Source organism: Typopeltis vanoorti, chromosome 24 (assembly GCF_054136105.1).
Source record: "Typopeltis vanoorti isolate ZY-2024b chromosome 24, IOZ_Tvanoo_1.0, whole genome shotgun sequence".
Classification (NCBI taxonomy): domain Eukaryota; kingdom Metazoa; phylum Arthropoda; class Arachnida; order Uropygi; family Thelyphonidae; genus Typopeltis; species Typopeltis vanoorti.
In genome coordinates, this window is record NC_143572.1 from 54,531,792 (window position 1) to 54,553,976 (window position 22,185).

The window sequence follows — 22,185 nt, forward strand, 5'->3', positions numbered from 1 at the left end:
AAAATGAAGAATTTTTTTACGTACAAATTCATTCAGCCCATACTAATTAATGTTGTTGTTGTCTTGTCCTTTGAAGAGTCTTAGATGTTTCCGTGTGCTCCTTGTACTGCTTTGGCTATGTCGATGATTTTGTTTGTATAGAGCTGTTGTTCAGGATTAAGATCTATTTCTTGCAAGGCTGCTGTAATTGCTGGACAGGTAAAGATGTGAGTGGGTGTCAGTTCAGTATTGGGACAGTTGTTGCAGTTTCTATATGTTCTCGTATCATCTGTATTGATCTTCATTCCTCTATAATATCCTGTTCGTAGTCTTGCTATCGTGGTGGAGGTCTTTCTGTCAGCACTGATTTCGGGAATTTGATGTTGTATCACTGATTTCAGTGGAATTAGTTAGCTTTTGCTAGTGCATTGGCATCAGCAAGAGTTATCATGTGAGTTTCTTGGTTGAGTTCTCTGGCCTCTTTTGCTAATTTATCAGCTGTCTCATTGTAATCAATGCCTACATGAGCAGGAATCCGTTGTAAAATGCAACTTTTTCCTAAAAACTTTAGTTGATTTAAGAGTTTATGGATGTCTTGTGTGAGCTTGGTATTGCCATTTTTGATTGCCTCCATAGCTGATCTTGAGACACTGCAAATTATAATTCCTTCAGATTGTTGAGATTATGATAGTTTTAAGTAGGCTTCAAGCACTTTATTTATTGCGTAGAGTTCGCTGGTAAAATTTGAAGTGATTCTTCCAGATCCAACTTTTATTGAAAGTTTTTCACCTTTCGGGAGTAGAAGGAGAACACTAGCGCCTCCATTAATCATATTAGTGTCTGACGATCCATCGGTATAGCAAATAACCTGTTTGGAGGATGAAAGAAGGTTGATAGTATGTAGGCCTTTTTCTTTGAGCATTTCGTTTAGTTCTTTTTTTGTACAGAGTTTGGTAAGGTTTAGATTTATGGAGGTATTTGAAGGTAGACTGAAAAATAAAGGTTCTTTGTTTATGTAGGCATTTAACTGATCAAGACCTATTTGTTTCCTGATAGTGTCATCATATTGTAAAGTTGATGATCTGTGAAGTCTGCATTTTTTATTCCAACGTTCATAAGTTTTTAGGGAGATATGATCGCTTTGGTAGCTTCTGATATTTTTTATGAATTTTATGGTGGCAAATTTTCGTCTGTCCTCCAGCAGGTCAAGCCCACATTCCTGTTGGGCTCTGATGTTGTTAGTGGATGAGACTGCACCAATGATAATTCTTGGATGCTTTTGCTTGTATTTTGTCTAATTTTTTCTTTACCGATGAGGCCGAAGGTGATCAGATAGGTGCTGCATATTCCATTATTGGCCTTATTAGTGTAGTGTAAGTAGTTTTGAGGATTTTTGGCGGCTTTGTGTCCCATTTTGTTCCACAAAGCCTTTTCAGTATATTTAATTTTTTTAGAGCTCTGTTGGAAGTGTTAGAGATGTGTTGTGCAAAACGTAATTCCTGATCAAGCTTAATACCAAGGTATTTTGGATTTGTGACTTTTTCAATTAGCTTGTTGTTGATCATGACTCAAGTTCATCTGACCATTTTTCTAATTCTCTCATGGATTTGTTTAGAATCTCCTCTGATTCTTTGATTTTAGCACTAGTGTGCCAGATGGCTATATCATCTGCATAACAAGTTACTTTTGTGTCTTCTGTAAGGTAGGGATGAATGTTATTGACATATAGAAGGAATAGTAAGGGACTGAGTACTGAGCCCTAGGGAACACCAGCCCAGGTTCTCCGCTCTTTTGATATTGCTGCATTGATTCTGACTTTGATCTTTCTTCCTCTAATAAAATCAGCAATCCGGATTAAAGCGTTTCCTCTAATTCCATTATCATGTATACTGTATGTATCATTTTTTTGATCCAAACACGATCGAAAGCAGCAGTCATATCAAGGAATAAGCCTGGAATGTATGATATTTCAGTAATTTTACAAAGTATGCTAGTTAATGTGATAGGTCTAAAACTTTGACATTCTGCAATATTTCTGTCGGGTTTCAGGATGAGTACAATAACTGACTTTTTCATTCTTTTGGAAGTTTGCCTGTTCGCCAAGAGGTACTGAGAATATCCAGAAGTTGTCCTTTGGCATTTTTGCCAAGGTGTTTGACCATATGACCAAAGATAAGATCATTACCAGGAGATTTATTAGCTGCAGTTTTCTCGATTGATGAATTTAGTTCACTCAGTGTAAATTCTTCGGAGAAGATGTCATTAGTTTGGTATGTTCTTGCTTGTTTTAGTATTTTACTTGTGAGTTTATCGAAGGTCTTGTCCTCTCTGTTATATTGAAGTTTGGAGTTTTTTTAATAGGTTTTTGTCAGTGTGTTTTCAATTTCTTGATCTGTAATAGCTTGTTTCCCAGCATTTATGAAGTGTTTTCTGTTGGTTCTCTTTTTTGATATTGTTGTCTAGGATTCTAATAAAGTTCCAGTGTTGGCTGTCTTTTCTTGGATCCAGGTTACTGCAAAGCTCCGCCCATTTCTCTTGTTTGCACTTCCAAATTTCCTGCTCTATTTTGTGTGTTATGTCCATTAATTTCTGTATGCATCAGTTTTATTAATTCTGAATTGTTCGTTGATATTGTCTCTTTCTGTAATCATTGAATCAATATTGTGATCTTGCCAGTATGGTATCCAGGTATTTTTCCGCTTGCCTCTTGGTATTGTTGTTTTGGCAGCTTTACTGATACAAATTTTCTGTCGAGGTTTCCACAGACAGGTTCATCTTGACAGAGGCTCTCCAAGGTTTGAGTAAACCTTATCCAGTCGGCTTTTCTGAAGTTCCATGTCCTTTTGATTTGCTGTTCTTGATCAATCTTGAAGTTTAGTGTTGATGTTATGGGTCTGTGGTCACCGAATGCATTTCCCAAAATTTTCCATTGTGTACTTGATGCAATACTATAATTAATAGCTGTGATGTCAATAGCAGATCCAGTTCCCGTAGTTTTAGAGAGATAGGTGCTCTGTCCATTGTTAATTGTTGTGAGTTCCAAATCTGTAAAGATGTCTTCCAATTGTTGACCTTTATGGTCTAAATCGGGGGAGCTAATTCATACTAATTAATACAGTTATGAATGGCATATTAAGAATTAAATTTTATTTAAAAAAGAATCATATGTTTATAATATGTTAGGGGGAGTGAAGCAGAAAAGGAATATGATGATTGTGCAGAGTAGAATATATAAACTGAGAACAGAAAAATATTTTATGAAGATATCAATTAAAAATAAACTACCGTATCTGACTGTCATGTTACTGAACGTCATGTTATGTAAACTAGAAGTAAACGCGAATATAACAGAAGTAATTAAATTCATATATTTGAGGTATAACATTTCATTTCTGGAGCTCCGATAACTAGCATGAAAATAAATAAAAGTGAGGCATCAAATGCTAAAATCTGGGAAGGGGGAGGAAATGTAGTTGTTTACGAACTTAACGTAAACATCTAGTAAGAATTCGAATTAGTAAGGAAATATATCCGCAAATGGTGGAGAAAGAGTTGAAAGAGTTAAAAAATCATAAACGCAATAAGCAGACAGATACTGGAACTGTTTATTTCCATTTCACCTACCAAGTTCGTTGCTATGACAGCTAATGAGGCGTCCAAACTGACAGTTAATTAACGTATACCACGTTAACAAGATAGGAATCTGCATGCTAAAACCTCATTTCACATAGCATCTATGTAATATTAACTACACAATACAATAGGCGCCTACCACACGTACATTTGGACACGTGAGCAATCTAAGGTCGATTCAAGAGACGAGATTAGTAACTGGCCTCCTTTTCTGCAAAAAAGAAAAAAAAAAGTAATAAAAAATAATAACGCCGCTCAACTCTCTGTTTCCGATAAAAAAAACATCAACTCTATTTCAAGTCCTAGTTCAGTTTGTTAGGAACAGCGTCACTCTCAAACACACACAGGTCATCTAGTGGACAGCCGGGGCCAAAGTGTGACGTCACAGTTAGCCAGGTACACCCACACTGTTGTTAGAAGTGCGTCGTGCTTCACCAGACGTCCCAATGGACGACGTAGGTGAAATGTTTGTGGACCAAAATACGGGTGAAGTAGTTCAAGTCTCTTTGCATCGTTTTAAACCTTTGAGTTTTGTGCTACAACGGAATCCGTTTGCCAAACATAAGGGTACGTAATGATAGATGTAGCTATCTTTGTCTTACTTTTATCAGATAAGTCACGTCATTCTTACAATATCCTTACTTTATTTGACTCTGTGCTTATGTATGTGTGCGCGCGCGAACGCACTTTTGGCTACACGTAAGGAAGATAGGCATGTTTATATGCGGGTAGAATATTAATTAAACGGCAGATGGAATGAGATAAATATCATAGATTCATAAGTTACTCACATACATTATATAAAGTTCTATCATGCATTATAAAGTTAATTTCCAGGCCTTTATCTTTAAGGGAATAATAGGGAAGCAAAAGAGGATGATTTGAAAGATATGAAATATGACGAATCTTGGGTTTCATAAACGCGTTTCACAACCTACTAAAACTGATTTCAAGATATGGCTTACTTAATATGATTCCATATCTACGTCTACTTTTAACGTCCAGTAGGAAGCGGACCTTTGATGTAAACTAGTGAGCACAATTTAATTCTCGCATGATACTTGGAGTTCTCTGGACGTTATTGTAAATAAGAATATATTTTAATAGAATAAACACAACGAGAATCAAAAATTGACGGACATTCATACTGCAGTTTGCAAACACGTAATTTAAAAGATAAATGCTAAAACGCATACGAGCTTAAAACACCTAGTTTATTTTATGACCGCTCTTGATTTTACACGGCAGACGACGAAGGTAAAGCGGCTTTTAAAAGCGCTCAGTTTATTTTATGACTGCTTTCGGTTTTTCACAGCAGACGATAAATGTAAACCAATGTAAATATTGATAAAAGTTATTATAGAACGAATTTTGGTTTTTAAATTTTAAATTTGGTATATTCATGTTATTTGTTTATGTTTGACATCCTGTTGTTTTTTTTTTTAAAAAAACTAATACAATAGTGACAAAAAAGGAAAAAAAAATATTGTATATTAAAATGAAGAAGGGACATAAAAGTGAAGATTTTGTTTACCTTCACGTTCTCATAAAAATAATAATACAGAAAGTATTACACTTTTTTTTAATCTGTTAACAGCGATGGAAAGAAATCAAAGAGCCATATGGAATTTATTTCTTATTTGTTTATTATTAAATTAGCAATTATCATTCTTGAAGGACACAAAAATTAAGAGAGAATAGTCCAAGAGCTTCTAATATCGACCATGTTCTGTTTTTGTATTAAAAAAATCGAACAGTTATGAAATTTAAAATGGGCTTGCATGAAACCATAATAAACCTAATATGTGAGAAACTGAAATAACTAGGAATAAAGAAAAAACCGATTCTAGGAATAAAATCATAATACAGTTTATTTACAACATAAACTGTACACATTGTATTCGAACTGATATTTAATAGGAATAAACATTCCAGATTCGACTGTACAATACATTTATTTACATCTATTGTAAATCACACAGCGTATCTCCATGACGACTCCAAGATAGAGTCAGTCAGTGAGGTACATACAGAATTGTGACCGTCCACTCATTACCTGGTACTTCCATGCTCTATAGACTGTATATGAATTATAAAATCGATCTTCAAAGTTTTAATGTAGCAGAGTTTCGAAGCTAATATTGCAATCAACCAGCTAAATGTATCAACTGTGTGTTAGGTTTAACTTCTTTTGATTGCCTTTGCCATTATAGCCGGATTTCATCTATTTTTTTTTTTTTTTTGAGATTTAGGCAATATTACCTAATTCCCAATCACCCCTTGACTTTCAATTTTTCCCAAAAGACTCACTGTCTCAATTATACCAGCATATTTGAAAGCTCAGAGATATATTTATTAGTTTCAACTACATTAACAGAAGAGCATTGTTTTTTTCGGAATAAGATTTCGTTTATTTACATGCAAACTGGTTTTGGCTTAGACATAATCACTAAAGGCAATAATTATTAGTAAGTAACACGGTGCAGTTTAATCAGTGAATTATAAAATTATCTGATAATTATTTGAAAGCATTTTGAACATATTTAAATTTCAAACGCTGTATGTGGGATGTACAAAATCAGCAGTTAGATAACTTTTTCTTTACTTTTGGTGGATAAGCGGCACATTTCCTTTCCACCAGTTAAACGTAGAGCTAATTTTATCAGTTTCATTATATATTTTTCGAAGAAAATATTAATTTTGGTGCTTTTAGTTTAATGAAATTATTCTGTTTGAGAAGCATGTCCCCTCCTTAAAATCATTCTTTAAAATCTAGCTTTTTTTGGAAATAAGAAAAATATAAATAATCCCCGATTGTTTATTAAGAGAGAATCGGGAGTATTTGGCAAGGGAAAATTGGGTCCGGGTCTTTCCTCCGTTTCTGATTTGCTACATATTTAATAAGCTCATTGAAATACTTATCACATACTTCTAAGCCAATTATAATATTTTCGTATAACATATTTGCATAGTTTGTCATTCATATTATTCATTCAATTTTGTTCTAGCCACTGTTATATAACAAATACTCTTGTTTTAGTTATAAATGACTATAAATGGAGTTTGTTTTGACAGTGGCATTTAAATACTTTATATTTTGCTAGATTTAAAATGACCGATCGATGAAACTTCAAATAGCAGTGACTTTAGACTGCAGTAAAAATAACACTCAGGTACGCACGAGCATACTGGAACTTAAGAAAAAGTTATCATTTCAACTAATCCAAGACTAATAGTGCTACTAGAAAATGAGATTACCTAATAATTCAGAATGCAAAGAACATCTGAGCTGTTAGTTACATTACCGACATCAATTATATTGATATATCTGTGATGGATTTTGGTGAATCAACCCGAGATTGATACACAGCAATGAACAACCCCACCCCCGTGTAAACATATATTCTTCGATTATTATTATTAAATTTGTGTACTAAACTAATAAACATGCATCTTAAGTATACGATAAATTTTGTATAAATATTGCTGATTTTACTGAAACATTCATAATATTAAAGATTTAATTTTATCTCGTTTTTTTTTGTTGATTTTATTTACGTTTACACTTTGCTATATTATCACAAGGCACAGAATCGCTTAGAAAAATATTATTATACATGCCTTTGAATAGATTGTTTAATTTGTGTCTTAGCTCTGGAGGGATATCAAGGGAATGCAAAGGGGGGGGGGGAATAGTCCCATTGCATAAAGGAAGTATTAGCATCTCTGTAGTGATGCCAAGGTATTGGAGAATTTGGTTAAGTGCAAAAATTCAGACATTGGTGGTTAAGAATGGGATACTGTATGAGGACAGCATGGTTTTGTTATAATAAATGGAGAGAGTAAGATAGGACTGGGTTGGATTACATACAAGGGAAAATGGCTATAAGATGACACTGTTGGGTTTTCAAAATGCATTTGACAGTATATAATTCTTTCATAAAAATGGAGAAAATGCGTTTGGATATGAAGCTAGTGGTGTCGATATAGGATGGCTGATAGTTTACAGAGGAGTAGAGTCCAGGAGAAAGCCACGTAACTAGCGTTGTGCCGCAGAGTCGTGTACTCGGGCCATCGCTATTGAACTTCTGCATTAATGCTATAGGATATGATCCGAAGGAAAATATTCAGTTGTTTGGTGTTGATGTAAAAAGTATAGTTAATAAGGATGATATAGAGATCTTGTAGAATTTAAATGGACTGACAGTATGGACAAAGGAGAGTGGCCATCAGTTTGTGACAGAGTGTAAGGTTATGTATTTTGGGATGAAAAGATTGCCAGCTGTGTACTGCATTGATTTGAAGGTTCTGATGACCGTGAACTCAGCTCTAGGAGCATATTGCAATCATGGCTGGAATAGTTCATAAGCGTGCCCGGTTACTGAAGAATATGCCGAAGATAAGAAAGTTGTTGTACTTCCTTATAAGCCTTTGATACGTACCTCTTATATACCTGGATACTCTTGTGCATAGATCTGGTCACCTGGGTTTGTTGGAGATGTGAAAGAAATTGAGGAGATCCAGAGGCAAGTGGTGAAAATGATGGCAGGTCTGCGGAATACTCCTTATGAGGATTGACTGAAGATTTGTAAGTTACATAAACTGGTTGGTAGACGAAAAAGGGGAGAGATATACCATAAGCATATAAGTTGCTTAAATAGTTTTATAGGATTAATACAGAAGAAAATTTTGATACACGATGTGAGAAGAACTAGGGGTCATCCCTGAAAATTGCGTAAGAGTGTAGTTTGCAAGGGTGTGAGGAGTAAATTTTTATTTATTTGTTTTATTATTTATTTTTTATGTATTTTTATTTATGTATTTATTTTTGCTTGGAGAGTGATGCAGTGGAATGAATTGCCAGAACCACTTGTAAATGTTTCGTCGATGCATGAGTTCAGAGCGAAGTATAACACGTAATGTGGAATGATAGTGTTTTGTGACATGCTAGTGATCCTACAGCGATGCGTCTACAGATTATGCAGGTGTCCGTATAATAATAAAATAATAACAACAACAATAACTGTTCTATCCAAAAAATATATAATGCCTGGTATTATACAGAAAAACAACATTTTTTCTACTCGTGTGTAAAATTTGGTAGGCTATTGACTATTTGCTTTTTCTTATCTTAAATTAAGAAAGTCCTCCTTGATTTCCTCCTTTACCTCCTCTTCCTACTACTTACACTAATATTTTATTTAATTATGATTAAATGTTGTTGGAAGTTTTTCCACTTGGTTATATTATAAAAATTAAAGATACCAAGAAATTATATATTTGGTTTAATCCTTTATCCAAGTTTAAGCAAACAAAGTAAAGGTGGTATGACAATTACATACCACCTTTACCACGAGTTGCCCCAGTACTGAAAATACTTCAGGCGCAATTTTTTTTTGCTTAAACTTGAATAAAGGATTAAACCAAGTATATAATTTCTTGGTATCTTTATGATTAAATGTTATTTATTTACGATTAATTTACAGATTCATCACTGGAATAGTAGGTGTATTACATATAACTATTATGCGTATTCAAATTTTTTCTGAATTTTTATTCTGTGATTTTTATTCACTGAATAAAAATCAGTGAGTTCTGTATCTGAGACAGGCGCGTTCAAAGGTGTGTTCTTCGCGTCCAAGACGGAATTTGAATTCAGTTATTTTTCAATCAAGCTTTGGATATAATGCAGTATCTTCAAAGTAATATCAAAAGCAGTTATAAATATTGCGAGATTGTCATTAAATTAAAAAAAAAGCAATCATTATAGTATTTCTGTAAATTCTAACATTTTCCCTTTTTTTTTACTTCATTATAAAGTAGATGTAGAATCTCCAAAACATGTCACTCATCTTGATGTCATGTGGGCTGGTTGGTTGACCTAGTACGACATCCATCAGCCGTTATAATAAATGCTATGAGACTCGAAAGATAACTTTATCCTGCTATTGTATTTAATTATGATTAAATGCTATCAGAAAATGAGGAATTCGACAGTAATTCTCAACATGGAAGAGACTATAACTGCAAAATAAAGCAAATACTTGAAGCCAACACTTATTCCAAATTTTATAACAAACTCTAACAGAAGGATTTGCAAACTGAATAATAAATAATTTACTCTAGACTTTCAGAATTTATGAGGAATCAAAATTAGTATTGATTGACCAATTTATAAATTGTCCAAGAATGAAAATTTATAATGTCAAAGTTATTGAGAGTGAGGCTCGATTTCTTCATACATCAAAGTAAACCATACTTTGTATCAATGGCAAAAGGTATTCGTATCAAACGAGAAGAGATCATGGCGAATTTTGATATCGCCACACTGCTTACAATTATCCTATACAAGACAATTGCACTCAGGAGTCTGAAATTGTAGTGGAAAATTATGTCGCTCCATAAACATTACGTCAGCTCGGATTACTTCGTATACGCAAGCACTGTCTACAAACCAAACCGAACTCGGGCTTAGCAATGAGAAACTCTCTCTCTCTCTGGTAACTGACAATAATTATATATGAAAACGTGAAGAAAGAATCTTTCAACATCCCCATTTTAAGTCACGACTATAGATAGAGGAACATTTATCATGTTTAATTGATATGATGTGACGGATAGAATGTTCTTAAAGATTTAAAAAATCTTAGAGAACAATCCAATAGCCTAACCTAAAGTCTGGGAGTTTGTAAATTATCTGAATCATCGACTGTCTTAAACTTTACTTAAGTTTAGAATTAGAAACGAATGTTCTGCTACTATTTTTGTTTAACGTGCGCAAATCAAAATATACTGCAAATCAACTCAGATAATTTTATTGCTCAATCCCATTATTACAGACCGTAAACTCGAGCCGGCAATTTCCACTAATGACCAAGAAGAATTAATGAAACAATCGCAGTGTTTTCCTTGCTACCGCATTCCAGACAAATGGAAATGATAAACGAGCTGTCAGTTCTGAATAACCCACGGGCACTTGAATCAGATAATGCTTGAGATAAAAAAATAGTTACATTATTCTACCAAAAGTCACGAGACACTTGAACAAACCAAACATATTTATTGACAGAAATTAATAATGTGTCGACCTACTTTAGTTGCAATAATTGCTTCGATGCTTTGTGCTACACTATTCACTTCTGGCAGAACTTTGGTTGGATTGTGTGCTATTCCTGCTTAAAAACATCAGTAAGTTGCACTAATGAAGTGAGCAATCTTGACTGTGCACTAATTTTGCATTCCAATTCATCTCATCTGTGTCTTGAAACTATTTCTTTATAATCACTCGAAAACATTATTTTGGAATAAAACTGCCTCACCGTAAGATATGCCCAGTTTTTATAATGTCAGTAAGGATCTAGTGGTCATGATTGCATGTACTGCTACTGCATCTAATTCATACCATGAGAACCAAATCATCCGCACACAATTACACTATCAATTCGAAGCTTGATCGATGAGGTAACGCAATGAGGTAGAAAATGTTTTCCAGACACTCTCCATAACCAAATACGCACCTCAGATTGAAAGTGCATGTAGCATGACCTCATAGAACCTCTTTCCTTTGCTATCCTGTTATACTTACATTTCAATCCTGTTTTCTGCCTTGAACTATGCCAATGGACGGTGTGCATTTATTGTTGTTAACAAATACTTGTGTACCACAATTTTTCCTTGAAAATTCAAGGCACGTGCCTGCCCATACGTTGTAGAAACTCTTATGGAATTCCTTGAGACTACTTCCACCTCACAAATTCTCTTATGTGGTGAGATGAGACAGCTAACCTTCTCAAGGAGTTCGCTTCTTATCAGTCACTATTTTATCTTTTGTGTTTGGTCGTATCTTGAATTCGGAACCTGTCTCTTCTCATTTCTTTAGTACGTTGCCGAATTGGTATAGGGAAAGCTTAATTCCTGATAATTAAGAATGCAGCATCATTCCCCCCTTCCCCTTAAACGCCAACTCGTTTGTATACTGCGTATTTTCCCACTATCCTTACCTCAATCCTCTCGAAAACAATGGAGAAGACCATGGAGAACTTCTTCACTATTCGGAGGATCGCCAGTTAATAAGTGATCCCTAGTTTAATATATCCACAGCCATTGACTTAGTAACCTTACCATTCTCAAGTGGAGTGAAAATAATTTAGCTAACTTTAGTCCACAGTCCTTATTTCTCTTAAGATTTCACTTCACATCCCTTACTTGTGATAATACCCGATCTCCACATGATCTCATTTCATTTTTTTTCTAGAGTAACTGATACCTCTAACTTCTCCTAGCATAAACATCTATCCATGCTCTTCAGCCTCAAAAAAACTTGACGTCCTCCTCTCAGAACATTCCTTCTCGTCTGTACAGCTCCTAAACTATACACACGAAATTCGCTCACTCTTAGAACAGTGTTGTACATTTGTGGTAGTGTACCAGAAACTTGATGCCAGTGGCGCACTCAGGATTTAATTTTTTTGGGGAAACACTCAAGATTTAATGTTGGGGGGGGGAGAGTTGAGAAGACGATTTGAGAATACACACTACGCATTGCATATGACCTATGACTCAGCATCTGCAGTGATCGCCAATACATGATATCCATGATCTCCTCTGTCCCGGCTCGGGCAAACGAAGTAGCGCTCGGTCCGCCCGAGCACTACTTTCGTTCGCTCTTGAGTTCACAGCGGCTATGATACCCGAGAAAGGTGAGAAAACCCGAGAGTCTATAGGGTATTCCCACCTTTAGGAAAGATTTTTGGAATATTTTCTAGTTGTTTTTTCCTTTTTCTTTGGGGAGACCAGGACCTCTTCCTCCCCGGGTGCACCACTGCTTGATGCTATTCATAAGAAGGCAATCTTCTAAACAAATGATCCTTTCCTCTCTTACAAACTACGAACACTTTTGCACAGACGCCTTGTTTCTGCATTGCCTGTACCTTGTTATTTGAGAGAGAGCCATCCAGATTGCTTTCCAGACTGAACAAAATTCTTCTTTTTCTCTAATCATTTGTCCATACACACACGCACGCGGCATTTTTATGTTATAGATTTTTGAGCTCTCTCGTGTATAGAGCTGATAACAAAAAAAAAGTCTCCTTCCATTTTTCTGCAATCGGAAGGATCCCATGATTGTTTGTAGATAGTGTAATAAATTCCTTATTCTTCTTCTTATTCCTTCCCTCCTCTTTTACCTTGCGGTGTCGTGGATTTTTCTACACTTAACTGTTACCGTATCGAGGAAGCAGTTAGCCCTTGAAGGCATAAGGCTAACGTGGTTAGCCCTATGCCTCCGAGTGTGTCCTATTTCTATAGATGCTTGTGTTCGCGGGCTGGTTTTCCTGTTCTGGGGAACGTAAAACATAAGTTTCCGGGTGAAAAATCCCCTGCCTCTGTATGAGGAACTGCTAACTCACCTTTAGTCGAAAGAGACCAGATAAAGGTTCCTCACGTTAGTGTAATAAATTATTAATGTAAAATTATATACCGCTTGCCTCTAGCCATTCAGTTGTTTCGTGATGTTTAAGTCAAAGAGAGGTATAATGAATTAAGAATAATCAATGTGGCACTGAATGAAGAAATGTATACCATTTGGGCAATGATAAGACGGATAACTTTTAATTACAATTTTGATTGTCACGGTTATATGATATTTAGTCACAGTACGATGTTATACAGAAATCAGTATTTGCGTAAGTTTATGTGACAATAACCAAAACAACATCGGAAAATAATCTCGAAATGTATATTATTAGCAGACCAAAGAAAGTGCTGGTCATGAAAAGCGAGTACTTATAACATGTGGCATTTTGCGAAATTTTTAAATTTTAATAAAATTTAACTGTATTTTAATACTCATTTAAATTACTAGTAATAAATCACCCAACCCAATATTATTCCAAATCCCAAAGTTAATATATGTTCTCAAGTTGTGAGGCACAAACTATAATACCCATTTCGTTTTATTAGCATAATTAACCCCATTTTTTTAAAATCTTAACAACAACATTGACTTCTGTTACAATGTCTTACAAAACGAAATTTTGAACTAATGGCTATTATTAACTAACACTAAGCTTACCTACGATACTAATGTGAAATATATTTGCAACCTTTTCGTAGCTATCGTTCACATAAAATACTAAAAAGTGACGATATCACAAAAAATCTCCCATTTCAAGCAACCATTCTCATTTGGTTTAGTGAGTGAATATCTTTGTTTATATTAGATGCCAAAATAGCTAAGTAATAACTTATTGCAACTTAAGATTTCGTAGGTTTCTTATTTCCATTTATCATTTCATAAGTACGGTTTCAATCAAAAATAATGTCAGTAAAAACAATAAGAAACAGTTATATTACATTTAAAGATCAAAAATTAACTATGCCAGCAATCACAAAAATCAGCACATATTAATATCGATTTTAAATACTAATTACAAAGCGAGAAGCAATAACACATACCGCCATCGAAGAATACAACTACAAACTTAATTACAATAACAGCATATCGTTTGCCGAATCTCATCAAAGCTAATTTCACAGTATTTCCCCCTTGTGGCAAATTGAAAAATTCTTTAACTTAATTTAACATTCTTAAAAAAATGTGCTAATAAAAAACATTATTATTTACTAGCAAAACTTTCTTGCATTGAGTACTGTTATGTTTTATTTCTTTTTCATTTTTCAAGGGTTAAGGATATAAGAACGTTTTGCATTCATAAAAAAAGTGTAAAAATTAAAGCATTAGTATAAGATAGAGCTCGTTGAAATATAATATTTTTAGTTTTTTTCTGTCTTTTTTTTTTAAAATTTTAACTCCACTAAAGACAAGGAGATCGATGTTTAAGACGAACTATTTGAGCACTACAAAGTTGTCAAATGAAGAAGTGGAATGGACTATATTGTCGTCAGCAAAAGTATGGATAGGATTTGAAGTTAATGAAAGAATACCATTAAGGTATAGGAAGAGAGTGGGCAAATGTATACTGCTCTGCGATATTCTAGTATTGATAGGAAAATGTGAAGAGAGGAATTATTGTACCTTGACATAGTGACCAACTAGTACAGAAAGCAGTTCTGGGCATGAGGCAGTCTAATTTACGTTTACTTACTTAAAGAGCTCTTGTGTTTCCTCCAGGCCTAGAAGAGATTCGAACTCAGCAAGGAAGATTCTGAGACCCAATGAACTTCATAGGAATGTCAAGAGCGACAATGTGAGTTTGATCAACCTTTAAGACCTCCAAAGTAAAGGAGTTGTCAGATGATGACTTTCTCCATTGTACTCGAGAAGATTTTTAATGTAACTTCCACTCAAGAAAGGTAGCACATTAGTACCGTAGGTAAGCTAAGATTTTTTTCTATTTTTTTTGTATTTTTATTTATTTATTTATTGTATCTTTATTTATTTATTTTTTGGATGGTCTAGAAATCCTACTCTACAGACCAAACATGGAACTTTTTCAAGCGCTTCAGACCTCCAATAAGTGGTTTGAAGCGAGGTCTCTCATCGAGAAATGAAATTCGTCTCCCACTTAAGACAGTCACAACTATTAATGCTCATGGCGGGATTCGAACCAGTTACCTGTTGGTTTGACAGTTAATACGCTAACGACTCGGCCAACCAGAAAAGCAATGGGATTGAGACAATGGGACGACAGTTTAGTGGCTGTGTGTTTCATCTCCTTATTTTGGGATGAGCTGGATATAGGTTTCACTTCCGTGTTGCTAGCAGATGCCTGACGAGTATGACGCATGACAACTTGGGCAGGAGATATAAAATGAGAGTTAATTCTGGAACCATTTGAGCAGAATTTGTTGGATGCTATCTAGATCACGAAACATTGACATCCAGACTATTAAGACTTTTTCTGCTGAAAGACACCACAAAAAAAGCCTTAAACAAAATCCTTCAAGGGAAGAAATCCAAGCCCTGCTTGGTACATGAGTCTCTTTTTCTTGGTTGTCTATACAAGAATTAGAGAAGAATAATATTTCCAAGAGATCGATCTGTCTTTGGGTGATGTTACTTGGTACCATCTGGATGTTATGAAGAGCGCGAAGCATAGATGAGCAGGTCTAGAAAGATCTTAATTTGTAGAAAGTCAGATCATTTTTAGTGGTAAAAGTAGGCAAAACAAAATTATATGCCGAGAGTTCATAAGCTAAAAAAGAATCACATTTTAATAACTGCGTTATGATTTTACTCAATGGTCAGATCATGGGTTATCTAAAGGAGCCAGTACCTTCACCATTGGTAACTGGACCAGTCGTAAGATAGTATAAGGACCAAACCTGATGATGATATGTTAAGGAATTTCCCGATTAACTAGCAAATAATTCAGCTTCTATTTACACTCTCAGATCGCGCCTAGAGAGATTCCGCATGCTGAGAATCAGAAACTATTCTGGAACAATAATAGATCAATAATAGTTTCAACTATCACCCAGACCACTAGAATCAATACCAACAGTATTTATCAAATATCTTGAAAACCTGAGCTTTCTAGATATAACACCATCTCGAGCCCAAAAAGAGCATTGTTAGGAACATCTCACATTTTATGACAATACGATTCTTAGGCCTTTGGATAATATTCGAATTGTACTCATCTACCAATCAAAAATTTGATTATATTGTCAAATGTTTCATGTTCCTCTTTGGCTGTGAACTCTGTTGACTGAATGTAGAAATAAAGACAACAAAAACAATAAATTCCTAGGTCTTTATATAAGGATCGAATTGGGCACTTCGGCCGATCAATATATATACGTTTGTTTATTGTATACTACTTTTTTTTACTATGAATTCTGTTAATTGAATATACACATAACATTTTTTCTTGTAGTTTCAAAACATTATTTTAAACGTAAAAAATTATTTATTATTACTATTACACAACATGGCACCTCCAAGGAGTCCAAAGACTCATTATGGGAGGACACTCAGCTCTACTCCGCCACATACACTTCTTGGAAAGAAGTCAATGGACACCATAGTGTGAGGAACAAACAGCTATGGAGCACACCTTAATAAGATGCAGGATCTCCTTTCGCTGGGACGACTACAGAAATCCCATGGGGAATACTTCCCACAAGCGTACGATAGCGATCAATGGGAATTCGAGACCATTCTTTCTGTAATGAGGTCCTGGACTGTTTCGAAGCTTACCTTTACCTCACTTGAAGCTCCAGTTCATCGCACAGATGTTCAGTAGGGTTGAGATCAGGGCTGTGGAAGCCAGTCAAGTGTCGTGACGTTCATATTCACATACGACACAGTTACAGCAGCTTTATGACACGGTGCATTGTCTTGCTGAAAGAGACAATGGCTAGTTGTTACACTGAAACTCCAGAAGCGTTACTGGAAGTTTTTTTCACTTGGTTAGACTATAAATTATATATTTAGTTTAATCCTTTATCCAAGTGTAAGCAAACAAAGTTTGCACCTGAAGTATCTTCAGGACTGGGGAAACTTGTCGTAAAGGGGGACTAAGTTCTCATCACTTTCCTTAGTGTCCCATAATGCAAAGTATCATGGGATACTAATACTTTTACTGGGTTGCCCCAGTCCTGAAGATACTTCAGACGCAAACTTTGTTTGATTACACTTGGATATTATAGTGTCAGCACTTTAATGTCCAAGTGCTTACACTTGGACATTAAACCAGAGTAATAATAAGGTGGGACGCTTTTGGCAACTGGCATATAGAAATATGAGTTCTGCATTGCTTCAAAGTTGGTATCACCTCTGGGTCTGGCTCTCACTGAAGAGACCTCAATAAAGGTCTTTACTCTTTACACCACTGAAGACGATGCTGCATGATGATTGCAGTCCAGCCATGGAAATCCATATTTTGAGCCTCGGTTCTGAATGTTTTTGTGCAGATTCAGTCGATGCCCAGAATCCCGCATTCAACCGTCGGCCGACGAATGGCAGTTTTTAGATAATATCCTTCGTAGCACCCTACGGTCACGTTTGGTGAGTGTGGTGAGTCGTCCACTGCGGGTAGCACCTGCACTGAACTCCATCTCGGTATGGTATCACTGACTGTTGACCCGGAATGACCCAATTTGGCAACAGTTTGCCGAACAGATCAGCCTGCAGCATGGCATCCTATCTCAACGCTTCTTTCAGACTCCTTCAGTTTTCTTCTGGCAGCCATTTCACCCGGACAGAATTGCATTGACTTGGGGGCATCATATTCCTCTAATTTGTACCGACTAAAAACACATGACTCGTTATATGGCACGATGCACCTTGCCCATGGGAGGGGGGGTCTCTGTTGACTTCTTTCCTAGCAGTGCACATCTCGCCTTCCCCTCTACTACTTAATTCTCCAATTACAACATAATAATGTAATTGGAGACTGTAGCTGTCCTGAACCTTGTAGTGTTTGTCGATCTCAGGTAGAAAGATGTGAAACCTTCAATAGCACGTATATTCTTAAACTTACAAATTTCTATACGTAAAGACAGCATGGTTATTGCATTCTCTTTACTTTATCAGCACGATAGAAATAATTAGTAACCGAAAAAACTATATAATTCTTAAAATTCATATAATATTACCAAACATGAGCTACATAAATATAGCAAGTCATATCATCATGACCTCTCAAAATCGAGTGTATGAACTCTATTTTGAGGGGTTTACGACTTGACCAGAACGAATTCACTCAATGTAATCAATAAAATTAATTATAATTATTAGTCTTTGAATTCTTTTGGACCAACTCAAACTGTGTCGTGATCTTACACAGAGTTAACTTTATATACAGTACGCTTTCTCGATAAGAACTTTAAATAATTCAGGCTTAGCCTGTTCACGAAACTTAACTCTTCCCAACATTCATTTTGTCTCGCAGACACAAAGATTATCCTATCAAGTAGAATCTATTAAACTGCAAGCAAATATATATATAATGACTACGCAAACTGATAGCAAGGAACGTTTTCTATCGTGACAAATATAGATGGCGTTCGAGTCAATTATTCATCTCATTTCGCATAAACCGAAACATACGACTTATCAAGTGATTTTTTCCTCAGTTCGGTAACGTCTATGAAGAGGTTCAGACATCTGTTTCTTGGTTGTTCGGGATGCTTTCCAGCCGGGTGGCTAGTATCCTCTGTGCAGGTAATGATTTTCTTTATGACCTATTTAGGAAATATGCGGTTACAGAAAAGTCTTTTTTAGAATTAGGGTGTGTATACATCTATTTTATTAGGCATTTTTCATTTTAGCAAGGTGCAGTTGATATTAATATAAACGCAGTTTTATATTTCCGTTACTCGCCTATAGAGGTCAGTAAAGTGTGATAATTTTTCTCGTTATTGCATCTGCTGATAATTTGCAAGTTTATATGAATTTAAAATAACGATCATTTGAACAATCTCGAATTTTGATCACCTTCTGGAAATATTCCATCGTGGTATTTTGACAATAGACTACTGAAGTTTAATCAATTTTTCCAATTTTACTTTCGCACAAATCTTTTTTTTTGCGTAAAAACGAAGAAAAAACCATTCGAACCTATTCAAAATATTAAAAGCAATTTAATTGTCGTAGAATGGGTTGAGTTGGATCAGAGAGTTTTGAATTATTTGGTGGAAGCAACTAAAGGTAATTGTTTGTGTTCTTTTGACCAGTTTGGATGTTTTGCCTGAAAAAAAAACCTTGCAACCTCCGTATGAGACAGGTAAGTTATAGCCACATGAAAACCTTTAGAAAGATTTCTCGAGTCCTACACGGGATTAGAACCTAAGCCTTTAACGCAACTTGTTACATAGATAAGGAGGATCCTTGAACACCTACCGATCTTAAGACAAATTCCTTTGATCCGATGCTATTTTTGCCTTTATTACTTCTTTCTGTATAGGACGTCCAGCATCGTCGCAATCACAGACAGAATTTCGTGAGAATGTAAAATTGTTTATTAAAATGGAAAGAATCGCAGTTGGAACATACTGAGATACAGTTAAGAGTTTAAAGGAAGTCAAAAAAACTTTTGACTTTATCAGGATAGGTTTGTTTCTCATATTTCCAAACAAAGCCAATGTGATAGCTTGGAGAGTTGTAATGTACTGATAAATGAAGACAGCCATGAACCACATCAATCCCAGTAGAAGAAACTAGTACTCTGGGTGTTACATGAAACTTAATGTTGCAGTACTCAACTATCCCGATGTATCACTGACAGTGTATGACATTGTATCGGCCAAATACTTTCTGATTTCACCATGATAGACAAAAAAAAAAAAAAAAGGAAACTCCGTTATAGGTTCGATTGTAGTCACTTGCTAAAGTTTTTCTTGGCTTATTTTATACAGGTTTCTAAATTAGCCGATCTTTGGTGCAAGCGGGTAGAGTTTCTTCTCTTTTTTTATCTCGAAAACTAGAGCTTTTAATTCCCCAAATCAGAAAAATTGACTGTGAATTCATATTATTTCTGACAGTAATAAAGTTAGAGTGGCGTTGGCGGTAGTTATGTGGTACGATTTTGCCTGACGTCTTTAAAATCATCAGGAGTCATGAACTCTGCTATAATTGACGGCTAATAGTGGAGACTGCTCATCGACTGCTAAAGTTAAATAGGGTTCCAGAAACTCAGCCTATCTTCATTGTGGAACATAAAGCATTAGACGATTTTTTTTAAAAATTCCGTAAATTTTATTACTTTAACATTACTGTAATATAGTAAATTAGTATACTGAAAATGTTAAAATAAATTTAAAATTATGCATTGCACATAAGTAAAAAATATTTGACGCTCCAGGCAGTTTCTTGTGCTTAAAATATTTACACTTAGGAAACTGCGCAATATTGAGATATACATATAGAGCAATCCCACCAGTAGTATAATGGAAAGGGATGCAACTCAGAGACCGAAAAGTTTACCAACAACTGTAGAGCATGTCGCAAGCACTAATCAGATTGTTTTCATCACTATATGTGTACGCTTCAGATATAGGTATTCCACTAAATAAGAAAAAACTAGTGCACACTAGAGGACGCAGTACATTAATACTATGAAATGACTCAAGGGTCAGGTATGTGGAAAAATGTAGTAATTGAGGTGAAACTGACTTTTCCCCGTGTGTGACAGCAGCCTGGTACCTTTTCTTGAATAAAAATTACCTGTCCTCGTAAAATATGAAAATTGAAATATTGCATGTGATATGTCAACAGAGAAAATCAATTCATACGTTTATATAAAAAAATTGCATATCGGATAATTCCGCCTAGGACTTGAGGGGCCTCTATGAGGACTTTTCAACTGAAGGTGAGTTAGTCAATTTCAAATGATGGTGGTGGAATTTCTCTTCCAGAAACTCGTATTTGTTATCCTGCATAATAGGCAAATCGGCTAGAATGCATCTAGTTAACAGATAGAATAACTTAAAGCCCCGGATGGTTCGTTAAAATCCCAACAACAAGAAAAACAAACTAGCTACTCTACTCTCTGCACTTAGAATATCAGTGGATCGTTCACTTTTATAATGTATCCATTAACTTAAAGAATATTCCAGGTTCTTAACGACAAGAAAGCAGGTCTATTCATTGTACGACCATATACTTTGATTAAACATTCAATAATTGTAATTCCTGTATGCATTTTTTTTTTTAAATTCCGGCAAATATCATTTTTCTTCCCATAGACAAACACGTAGAGTTCTCAAAGGAAAATTATGTTCTTGGTACTCTTCATAAAGTAGGACTCCTTTTTTATAACCAGAGCAAAATTAATTTTCATACTCTCAGTTTTAAGCGAATCATTATCAACTAGCTTACACGATAAATCCAGAAAGATAGTTGAATCGCAATAGCTGCTGTTATACATTGCTTTGATGGGCTGCGAGCATGCTTCTGTGTGGTTGAATTAGCACTAAATCGGAATTTCCCACAGAAAATCAATCTCGCATCTGTGAGCGAGTGGATAATTCGGACTCACTCGAAAGAAGTTGATTTAAATTAGAAGTCTAAGAAAAACTTCTTCCCATTCTTTACGGCATTCGAACTCATGAATTAAGAAGCATGCTGCTTGTCGATGATGTCTCTAAAGTATGCATTCAGGTCTGCCTTGTATTTATTAATAAACAACTAACTAAAACAAAAAAAAAATTAATCCGCAACGAATTTATGTAAAGAAGCCATGTTGTTGTTGTTATTTTACAGAGCGAGTTCTCTATGCCAGACACAGACAAGCACCAACAAACAACTTGGCTGTTTCCACTCCTCTGGTGGGAGGAGAACCGATCACGCTAGAAGTGGCCGTGGTGAGTATGTCATTCCTGCAATCTTGAATGCGATAATGCAATGAATAAATAGCCACTTTCTAAAATTAACCTTATTTATTTATATGTCTGATACACGGAATACATTTACGCGGATAAATCCAAATGTATGTGTATTTTGTACCGACAGAGGGCACTAAAAAGGCACTCATTCGGGAAAGAAATAACACGGCATTTACGAGGGTGGTCTCTGAAAAGTTCTCGGCCTCGAAAATAAATGGCAACAATATTGCCAAGATTTTTGTTTCTAAGTTGGAACATCTGTCATAAGCATCCATGTGAAAT

At 35.3% G+C, this 22,185-nt stretch overlaps 1 long non-coding RNA gene across 2 annotated transcripts in view; it reads left to right on the top strand.

Annotated features, from left to right (window-relative positions):
• Positions 1–21,878, top strand: part of LOC150093222 (uncharacterized) — a 40,720-nt gene extending 18,842 nt beyond the window's left edge. Inside the window, exons 3-4 of one of the 2 annotated variants that reach the window (XR_016550450.1) lie at positions 14,744–14,945; positions 21,782–21,878. This is a non-coding gene — a long non-coding RNA (uncharacterized LOC150093222). The remainder of the gene's footprint in view (positions 1–14,743; positions 14,946–21,781) is intronic. The other variant, XR_016550451.1, reaches the window with a different exon arrangement.
• Positions 21,879–22,185: the final 307 nt, after the last annotated feature.